Raw genomic sequence first — 11,482 nt, 5'->3', positions numbered from 1 at the left:
GTGTTACGTGTGCACCTACTTGACGCTCAAACGCGATTCCCTTTGAAATTTAATCGATCATCATGTTAATAACGCCCCGCATATCTTCACATGGCTGCGTTAGCATCTAATCGTGAACATAACAAGTAGTATATGCAGCAAGCGCGCGTGTTGGTTGGCGAAACGGTGATTACCATCGCGACCATTGTATAAATGTCTATCATTATGTTTTGTGAGTGTACTTGAAGAGCGGGAATATGGTCGTTGAAATTATATTTATTAGCAATGGGGAATTAATTTAACTTGAATGATAATAAATTGCGTTCGATTACATTACATTAAATTGATTATCATATTTTGGAATTACGAGTAGTATATAGTTATAATTAATCTATGATATTTGACATAAATGCTTATCATTTCGATATTATCTCAAATTTTGTAAAAATAGAATTTTGCTGAATATAATTCCTTATTTTTTCATTGCAAAATTCAGCCTGTGACTAAAACCCGTCATTAAAGTATTTTAATCCGTACTCGCAAAATAGCGATAAAATTGCAATGTGGCCGCAAAAAGCTCGTTAGTCGCCATATAATTACAAAACGCTAATTACTGATTTTTATCGTTCGAGAGTAAAACCATTTAAAAACTCGCTGGCCCCTGGCGAGGCACGTACTGTTTGCTATCGAGAAACAACTACAAACATGCGGCGCGACACTCGGCGCACCGGAAAAAAATGTGATAGCGAATCAAGCGACCAAAATAATAATAATAAAAAAGCACACAAACACGTACAGAAAATAACCCTTGTTTGTACGCCACTGTAGCAGATTAACCGGATTTTGCTTACTTGTTTATAATATGCAAATTATTAATACCTGCAAACAATTAATGCGGAAAACGCTTATGACATTGCAAAATGCTGCGGCACGGTTAATAGTCATCGGGCAAACATGTCAAAATGTGGTTAAATATGTTCGCGCTGAAATGAAATTGCAATCGATGCGTTTTTGCATGATTATCATAATGTATTCATTTTAGCGCATGCTGAATTATCATTAATTTGTTTATATATAATGTGGCAATTTATCGGCGATTAGCGAAAGCACGCACCGCAGAAATGCAAGTGACTGCTTGAATTCGATTTGTTGTAAATTCGTCCGTGAGAGTGCAAACATTCAAACATTCAAATACGCTGTGTAGACATACCAATGAAGCGTGCAAACAGTTGGGGAATGCATAAATGCGAACCGGGTTGCGTGTGCTCACCCTTTCCTGTTTAGTATGAAATGCCGAATTAACAATAATTAATTGGCCGATTAAAGTGATGTATGCATTGGCAGGTGCGGCCTGTTATAAATAAATATTTGATAAAATTAACGGTTGCATACGAATTTAACCTAGAATTTAAAAATAAAACCAATCACACATAATTTAACAAAACTATTCATTCAGTAATAAACTGTGCCAGTTCGATAATCAATATTGAAGCCTTGTGGTGTTATAACACTTAACTGCGTAGTCATACCCGCAAGGCGTCGATACACGGTTAATTAAGATATATGGAATAATTAATTAATGAGGTGTGCAATAAAGTGGTTGAGTGTATAGGTTTTGCACACATAATATCGTCACAAAGTAGCGGGCGGGACTATACAGAGAGAAAAGCCCCGTCGGCTGGGACCGCAACACTCAAACCGCCGATGAACCTGGCCGCCGTTTAGCCAGCCGCTAACAACTAACGACGAGTGTGCTCGTTTTGTCGTGCCGTCGCGTCGGTGTGTGCGAACGCGCGTTTCGCAAAGAACGAGCGATGCAAACGTATGCGGTAGTTTTGTCGGGGGCGGCGAGAAGTTAGCAAAGTGCCGTCATGCGGCACTAACAGCGTTTCACGGGCATGCTCTCGTGCACTAAACCAATAAGTAGTTTCCGATGTGCAACTTTCGGAGCTCTGCGGCGGCGGGTGCTTGCAAATGCGCACTCACATCGTTGTATAATAATAATTATGCGAGCATAACTATATTAGCGAATTATCATCCATGATGGTATCATAAATATTAATATTACTATCCTAAAATACTAAAAATATCAATAAACCTTCATAAACCTTTTTTCAGAATTTTTGTGAGATAAAACTTATGTTACTATGGATTTTTGAAGATTATTTGAAACACCTTGTATGTGACGTAACCGAATACGTTTATAACTGCAACCCAAGGGCATATTTGCTTCCGTACCTTAATCAAAATGCACCTTGTGTCACGCCATACTCCAAACCAACCCTGCCAACAATATCTCAACCTTCCTGCAAAACTAGCGCTGCTATAACACATTGCGGCAAGCTATTAGTTTAACCGTCTCAACTCAAGGCAAGGCATCACGTCAACTTCAACTCTTGATTTAATTAGCTTTCATTATTTAGATACCGATGTGTCCTAAGCACACCATCGCGGGAACCTTTCGGGAATTGAATACAACGAGTTACAAAATTTGTTCAGTGAGTATGAATAGTTTTATTGATTATAAACTATATGAAAACAGTTTAAACCTTCATCATAAAGTTACTAAAACTGTGTTTTTCACGGTTTTGAGATACAAAAAGTAGCATTTTAAACTGGAGTAGCCAAGGCCGTGATTAAAGTACTTTAGTCACGGGCATTAGTCACGAGTAGTCAAAACTTACAATTTCAAGCAAAAATTGGTAAAAAGTCAATACTCACTTTCGCAATTATAGTGAGCTGTACGTATGACCCTAGGGGTTCCAAATCATTTATGAATCAACGTTCGCGTGTTTAACCCTTTTTCGACCCGTGCGTGCGCTTGAATGAGACTTGGCGTCGATCGCGCCAATGCCTCCCGCACACGGTGCAACTACAAAGTCCATTTACTTCGTCGTTGGGGTTTTCCGGCTTCCGTACGCCCCGATCTATCAGTGTCGCCCCTCTAGCACAGTCCCCAATTTAAATTTTAATTGTGTTTGAAGCTCATCATTACCGACAATCTAATCATGAACGCAAGAACGAGATTTGCGTGGACACGCCTGAATGCGAATAAATTTCTATTTTTATTGACGATTTTACTACGCGCGGCTGGTGGAAACAAAAAGCACGACTCGTATACTTGTAGAAAACACGAACGGCGTCTTTTGTACTCTGTTTTGGTAACTTTCGGGGCGATAATCTTCCAGCGTCGAGGCCACTGCAAAAAGAAGTAAGAATATAAACCGTAGGGGGTGTTTTTTGGAAGCGCTACATATCTCGAAAGTCTGGAGGGCTATCATTTTCGTCACCCTTAACCCTGTCATATAAGTTTTGCGCTTATCAGTAAGCGATTGTACGCGAACGCGTTTGCGCACCCTCTAACAAAACCCACCGACGACATCATCGCCCACTCGTGGCGGTGGCTCGCTTTCTCTCGTAGGGTCCGGACGGAAGCGTAGCCCAACCGGACAAACCCACATTCAATAGCAGTACGAATACTCTAAAGCACAGCCGGATGTTGAACCGTTTTTGCTTTTTTATCCGCACACGCTTTAAATGTTTGCGAAAGCATTTTTAGCGCACGAGTTGAATAGTTGGGTTTTTCAAATATATGTTTTTGTGGGTTGAGAAGAGAAGAGGCAAATAGGGGTGAAAGGTGTGGTCCTTCATCAGAGAGGATCCAGTTTAAGGGCTAAAAAATAATTCTTTTAAATGTCCTTACTTAAATGTGGGTTGAATCTATGCTGTACCGCCGCCGCCACGACCAGTTTGCGGTGCTTAATAATGAAACAAAGAGCGTATAATTGATGGTCACATTAGGCCGGTTTTAAGTCTAGCGGAATCCCCAGCGGTAATAGCAGGGCTTACGGACGACTAATCGCCCAGTTAATCGATGTCAAGGCAACATTTCAACCCTTATATTGCGAATATCCTACGGAAAAAAGCCACAAAACGTCTAATAAAATATATTCTCATTAACTACCAGTACCTTCACCAAATCGTGATTAAATGCTTCAAAAATGTATAGTTTCAAGCACAAAGAATTGCGTCAGAGGAAATTTATTCGTAGCTACAGAATTTGCATTTTTATGTTTTGCGGTTGCAGAAAACTGACAACAATAATTCGGGTTTTAGTCGGAAAAAGTTGCCTATTGTAGTAAGTTTTACTGGACTTTGCTGTCGAGGTCTCCCCTGCATTTGCCATGACTGAAAGGATGCTGCGACTGTAGCTGTAAATCAAGTGCGCTTTAAACATATTCATCCGATGGTTTGCTCTTCGCTAGACGACCGGACATAAATTCAGTCGTCCTAAAGTGGACACCGCAAAACCCGTACCCAAACCAAAACTTACTCAGGAAGAAGTCTGCAAATTCCGTGATTTACAATGTTTTGAAATTTATAAATTAAAAAACATTTATTCAAGTCATTCTTGATTTTTTTACAAAACAAGAATTTTTGATTTCTTTATTGATTTTCGAAAATTTTAGAATTTTGTTTTTAAAGCGTTTTTTTTTTCTTTCTCGGTATAGCACTTCATAATAGTGATAAGAAAAATAGTTTTATGACCAGAGGAGATTTAGATCAAAACCCTACAATAGAATCAATGTTGGAAACTAGTCAGTCCCACACAAGGGGATATTGTGGTCGGATCTAAAGTGATAAAACCTACCACCGCAACCACGCAAACTAAACTCAAGCAGAAAGTTTTCAGCTTGTATTTAAGCAAAGAAAAAACATTGTTTTGACTACATTCATTCTGTTTCTCTTACAAAATGCGTTATATTATTATTTGCTAACCAATAATTTTCTCTTTGCTACTTTATACGAATGCATATCTACATTGTTTAACTTGAGAAGTCTGAATGTGAACTCCTTTGTCCTGTTGCGATACCAAGAGTTTGCGTTTGTTTGCTATGAAATGTAAGGATTCGGTTGTTGGATATATCTTTAGAAGCTATTAGGAGTCAATGAGAGTTGTGACAATGCGCAGCCCGAGGGCGTCTTTGTTTGCGTAAATGTTACAATTTAGAAGTTATACATGCAACGTCGTACGTCGCTGAACTCATACACACAACGGCAACTGTGTATGCATTCACCAAGTCAAACTTTCATGGCTACTGTATCCGCGATAGTAGCTGCCGAGAGATTTCAGTTCAATTCAATGGGCGAGGGGTTTCCATTATTATTGTCCTTATTATTAAATTGGCGGTGCCATTTGCGCCTTCATTGTGTTTGGGAAATCTTATAAACTATTGAATAATGTAAAACGCCACAAACGGGTCGTTGGCATACGAAGACTTAGAACGGGATAAATTAGAATGTAACCAGAACGACGGCAACCAAATATACAAAAGAAGCAAACCGCAGGGGGAGAATGAGTAGCTGAATGATGTTCTTGAAAATACTGCGCATTAACAATTCAATGCGGCTTTAAGACATTTGATGACACAATATAAAGCATCCATTATATTAAAAAATGTTTCTTCGGCTTTTAATGACTTCCCCGCATCCACAAACGTCATCAATCAATTTAATCGCATTTCAATTGAATAATTAGCGATTGCGTATATCGGCATCGCATTCTATTTGCTGCTGCAACATACACACAATCTGTGGAACGCACGTGGTGCCAACTCCCGCGTGTGTTTACTGTGCACGTACAGTACGAATACCAGCATAAGCCGTTGACGAACGTGATCGGTCGTTAGCTGATCTGCGTTTGATTGCCCGTCGCGTGCATTAAACAGAGAAACGCGTTTGCGCAAATTTGCATACCTGGTGCTTCGACACTCGACGCAACACGCATATATTCGAGGATTATTAAATTTCCCGAACTTCCTGTATGCTATGCATCCGCACGCAGAATGGCTGCGATGGAGCCCTTATAGCGAGGACCAATCGAAATGACAGCACATGTTCTGGACCATTTCATGTGCGATCATCTGGGCATATCGCCAATTGTTTATGACACGTTCGTAATTACACGCATAGTCGTTCAACTCGCACACGTCATCGCAATCACACGACCTCGCACAATACCAAATCTATATTTACATTCTGAAAAATAATCAACTTATTATTATTAGTTTTTTTCTTTGGAGAAATCAAGGCGTTGTGGAAGAAATATTGCGGTCAACTTAATACCGAAATCTTTTGGGATTCTGTAACGATAGCTAACATTTATCTAGTGGCCGGAAGCGTCCATTTACCCTCTTTTTAGATTTTCGGAACGAGGAATAATGACGCTACGGTGCGTCATTCGGGACGATGAAAACGGAAATCCTACGGTTTGAAAAATGCCTTGCGGTTTCTCTTCATGGGGTGTCAGAATTGCCCTAAATAAGATTTTGCTTATTCAACAATTCTGCAATTGTGTAATAAAAAAGTCAAACTGATCCCTATAATAATTACAAACACTTAAAACATTGACAATGAAAATTTATCGCCGAATCTAAATCAGAATCTTTTTAAATCGTAATTAAGTTTTTGGTTTGGCGCTCGGGTCATTTAAGTTTATCATGTCGTTTGTTTAAAGTTAAGGGTCGGGGGCAAGGTAAGTTACGACCGACCAGTGGACGCCAGAGAGCTCCCCAGAGAGGCGGTCAAGCTGACCATAGAGCCCACCGGCCCGTCATTCGTTTCGCCTGCGGCGCGTGAGCCCATGCTCTCGCTCCGCTTGAATGAGTGCTCCAGCACGGCCGTTACATTATTTAAGTTTCACTAAATAGAGTAACAGATATTAACTAGCAGAAGGGGACGGCAAACGGCAGCGTCAACGTCGTAAACGGTCGAGTAAAGATTTTTTCTCTCGCTGCCAATCTAAAACACTGGTGCGTGTGCTTGGAGGAAATCAAGAAACGTGCGGAAATAAAAAAATATTTCATGTATTTTTAAATGCCGGAAATGAACGCCCGAGATGATGAAGATGACGAAGACGAAAGCAACAAATAGGAATTCTATTGCTGAACCCACAGGTATGAGCCGTGGCTCTGCTCTTCCCTCTTTCGTCTGCCCGCCGACTGTATTTGCTAATAAGATTTATTTCCTCTGGAAGGTTGCTATGCTAAATGCGCATTTAATGAGGGCGAAATATGCAACAGGATATAAGACTCGGCTTTTGCCCGCTGCGGAAGCCCAGCGAGTGACTCACCAACTGAAATAAAAGAAAAACACGATTTTTTGCTTATTTTTATAAAAATCTCATGTCCTGTCTAAATCCAGAAACATATTATTTTTATTATCTCCGCAATAGGAAGGGAGACGTATTTTGGTGTTGCGAACACTTTCCGCATTCTCGCGTCTAGGACGCAGAAATCGCTATAGCAATCATTGTGTGCACGTTCGTAATAAAGACATATGACTGCGGGTGAAATAAGACTTTTATAATTCATTTCTTGTAGACATTGCGTCCCATCAAAACATGCTACATGTAACAGTTTAGCGTGGTAAACGGCGTACTTTGTCTTCATATTTATCTTATAAATAACAGCAAGCGACCGTTAGAAACAGTAATAATTTACTAGAAAATCGGAAAATATTAAGGTTATAAAAGTGTAGTTATTGCTTTTTTCTACTTTTCCATGGTTTTGATACACAAAAAGTTGTATTTTAAACATAAAAGACCAAAGTCGTGATTAAAGTACTTTAACCTTGAGTTTTAGTCACCGGGTGGAGGTTGCGCTTGCACATTAGTCAACGGTGCAGCACAACACCATATAAAATGTGATGCCTCATCAGTGAAAAACAAATCGAAGCAAGCGGTGATACTGCTCGAGTCAGCGCGACGCAACGCGACATGGCCTGGCATTTATAACCTTAGATTTCTCAGTAGTGCGAGACGATTTCAAAGATTTAATATTCAAATTCACTAATCTCAACGTGAAAATAGAAAAAATATCACAAACATTACGTGGCTATACATTGTTAAATAACACAAAACGACAATCCTATTAAGTCACATAATACACATAAATATTTAAATAAAAGTGTTTTGTGGATATTTTCTGAGAAAGGTCTGAATTATTATTAATACCAATGTAGCTTGATGCATCTTTGTTGTAGGTTAAAGTAGTAATCGCTGTTAGATTCCGATTAAGTGAAGATCCTCATCGAGCCATCAATACCAATTCCATGTAAGGAAATGTCGCAAAAGAGACCGTCAAGAAAACCCTGTCGGGCGATGCGGGGCGCGTACACTCAACGGAATCAAGAAACCCTTTCGATTAGCACACTCTCTCCTGGTCGTCGGTGCTATCCTCTCGCACGCCCAACGCACCCTTTCGCAAAGGACACGCAAATGCGACTGGGTCCGGCTTCGGAAGTTAGTGAAGTTTCATGTCCTATTATAACAGGGGCGTAAATTAATCAGACAAGAATATCCACTTCGGCACATCCGCCTACGTTAATTCTTAAACTATTTGCCAGAAGAGTTTTAAATCTTAAGATGGAAGGTAAAAAGGCGATTAGTGGAGACAGTGTGCGTTTAATCCTCATTATTAATACCGACCGGCCATTAATAATCAAATTAATTAGCCATTCTTGACCATAACTAGTGTTGGGCAAGCGTCCGAGCCAAACTTCTTGCCGGAACATTAATAATTTCAGATTAATTATTAATTTCGTGGCCGTAGAGATCCATGGAGGGTATGCGCAAGCTGTGTGTTCGAATTTGAAAACTTGAATTATTCAAAATCAAGTGAAGCATATTATATCTATGACGAAACAGGAAACAGTGGTTGTGACCTAAACTATAACTGCTCCCCTTTTGCTGTGCAGATGGGCTAACGACCAATGTGGTCATACCCAACTCTAGAGCTTATGACCTGCAGTCGCGACATCGGGCTTGTTATAATTCTGCATGTGCAGTGATTATGTGCGGCCGCTTATTTCGTGATTAAAACAACAAACTTTGGCGATAAGTTAAGCGACATCTGCGTCTGTCCGGTTAGTGGTCGACGACGGTCCAGCACACACCAGCCGTGTGCGCGAATCTCTCTTGTCGCATTACTCGTAAAGCGGAGAAGTTGCGGTCGTCCGCTCTACCACCCCCACATAGTACTTGTCAGCAACATGCCTGTGCATTCACACAAAACGTAGTTAATATAACTTTTCTTTCCCCATCCGGTTTAGTTATCGTATATTTTCGAAACGCAGACTTTTGAATCACAATGCAAGTTACAAAGCGGTGAAGAAATTAATATTAAGTTAATTAGCATTGCGTTAAGCAGTAATTAAAGCAATTTGGAGTGTGAATGTTATAAATTACCGGGCGGGGTGGCGGGATGTTTAATTCAGATTTAAGGGTTTGTGGAAAGCGAGCCGAAAATTTCACTCGGGCTGCTAAATGGCAAAATAACCGGGTAGAGCTAGGGGAGGAATGGAACAGCAAACATGCAGGTTTGCGATAAATTATAGACTTAATATATTCTAAATGTTTACTCGTGCGCCGCGTGTAGGTATCTGTTGAATCTATTGTACATGTCTGTTGAGAATATAAATATCAATGGCACCAGGTTTTGCACCTTTGCAAAGAATGCATGAAATGAGAAAATTTTATTTCATTGGCAGGTTATTAGTGTTTTTTTCTCAAATTTAGTATTTTTCTGTGAATTAACAAATATTTGATTTCTAATGGTAAAATATGAGTGAATTTCTTTTCTAGTTTAAAAAAAAAACAATTTTTCTTACTTTTGGTCTTAAATTTTATGCTTTTGCAACAGTTTTTTATTAAATTAACCACATAATTATTCATATTTTCTTTTCCGATGAAAATATAATCAATTCCACTGCAGGGTGATATACTAACCAAAAAAGGAAGAAAATAGAAAAGCGATTGACCATTGGCGATCAAGAAAATTAATGTACACGACGTCTGTTAGTAAACGCAGCGATTTGTTGCCCAAGCCTGATTTGTGTCTGTTTCATCCTGCTGCGGCGGCCGCAGCATCCGCAACATCCCGAAACCAGTCTGAAGCAGGCCGCGCTGCATTTCACTCGTAATAGACTCATCAGTCTTCGGCATTTCGCGCGATAAGGCAAACGGCAAACAAATCTCCCCACATTCTCTCCGTATGTGAAATGAACATCCTACATTTTTCATTCCGGCATTATATTATTTATTGTTACGTTAGACGGCAATGTAACATATTCAATCAGCGTTCGCTTTTGTTAATTTCCCTCAAATGTATTCACACTCTCATCAGGCGGGTTTTTGAAATTGTACGCAACATGTACGGCTTTGTTTCCGTACGTTGTTGTTTTATATTTATGACGAGTGTCGTTTGGCGAATCTCATGTTAGGAAAGGGTGGCTTTTATAGCAGACTCACTTCTATCTTTGAATTGAATGGATTATAACCGTGAATGAAAAGGACGACGTCGAAGCGATGGCGGCGGTAACAATCAGTGGCGAACGGCGGCGGCAACTGAAAATCGCATAGAACCCGTCGCCGAATGCGATACGACTCCAATGAGTTGACAACGACACGAGACGCCAAGGGAAATGCAAACGTGTGAATACAGACAGAATTCTAGTAACTGTGACATAAAGCACCTTATCGTGTTTACTGTGTTTCTGTTATGACAATCGCGTTTATTTCTGGCGAGAACAAGAAATAAACATTTTAATATCAATTGAAAACTGTGAATTCAATTCTACAAAAGCACAATTTAGGAAATTTATTGTTTTTGGTTCAATTTTTATTAATTTAACTTAGTGCCAAAGCTGGCATAGGAATCAAATTAAAAACTTGGCAAATGGCAAGAGAATAAATAATTAACTAAAATATAAAATTTTAAGTCGAAATTTGACGATGATAACAGTGATTGAAGCTCAATGATTATCTGAATATTTCTGAATATTATTCAAAATATAAAATGAAAAATAGTGCAAATATCTAACAAAATGAAAAATATACTCAAATGGAAAGTAGATTTAGATTCCAAAGGGACGCTCAAAGTCAGTGAGTTGTGTGTTTCCCTAGTATATGAACTTTTCTTATACAATAGAAACAGTCTATACGGCGATACTTGAGCAGCGCAGCGCGCACATGTGTGGTATACATAATATCCTCATCTCGTATGTGATAACGGCAAAGTTTTGCCAAGTCGATAAATCAAATGTGCATTATATTATAGAGGTATGTATATCAGTATCGCAGCTCCGCAGCTGAAAGTTTTGAGCGTCTGTATTACGAATGTAAGCAGTGTGCGGTCGTTTTTGGACGGAGCGCCCGGATTCCCGCAAAAATGGAAAGAATATGGTAAAGATGCGTTGAATACACTATTAGGAACCCCTTAGCTTTACACGGCGCCGATAAAAAATACGACCGCTACGATTTTCTCGACAATGCGAATTGTCAAACCCCCGAAAACGTTGTTTAATATGGATGAATCTTAAATCCACCAAAGAGCATTGGTTTTTATATACAATAAAATATCTATGACATTTGGTTCCAATGTATTCTATAAATGTGTAAACAGATAAATATATTTAGAAAAGGGAATGATTGGAAAAAGATACC

General features: G+C 39.4%; 1 long non-coding RNA gene across 1 annotated transcript; it reads left to right on the top strand.

Annotated features, from left to right (window-relative positions):
• Window positions 1-7,781: 7,781 nt before the first annotated feature.
• LOC135792287 (uncharacterized) lies at window positions 7,782-9,080 on the top strand. Its single transcript, XR_010548233.1, has 2 exons — window positions 7,782-7,973; window positions 8,023-9,080. It is a non-coding gene; the product is annotated as an uncharacterized lncRNA (long non-coding RNA).
• The last annotated feature ends 2,402 nt before the right edge of the window (window positions 9,081-11,482 follow it).

The sequence above is a fragment of the Atheta coriaria genome, unplaced genomic scaffold (genome assembly GCF_025399875.1).
Source record: "Atheta coriaria isolate IRGN ID8LTWV9N9 unplaced genomic scaffold, Caltech_Dcor_3.1 hic_scaffold_5_pilon, whole genome shotgun sequence".
NCBI classification, from domain to species: domain Eukaryota; kingdom Metazoa; phylum Arthropoda; class Insecta; order Coleoptera; family Staphylinidae; genus Dalotia; species Dalotia coriaria.
This window is presented reverse-complemented; position numbering and strand designations above follow the sequence as displayed.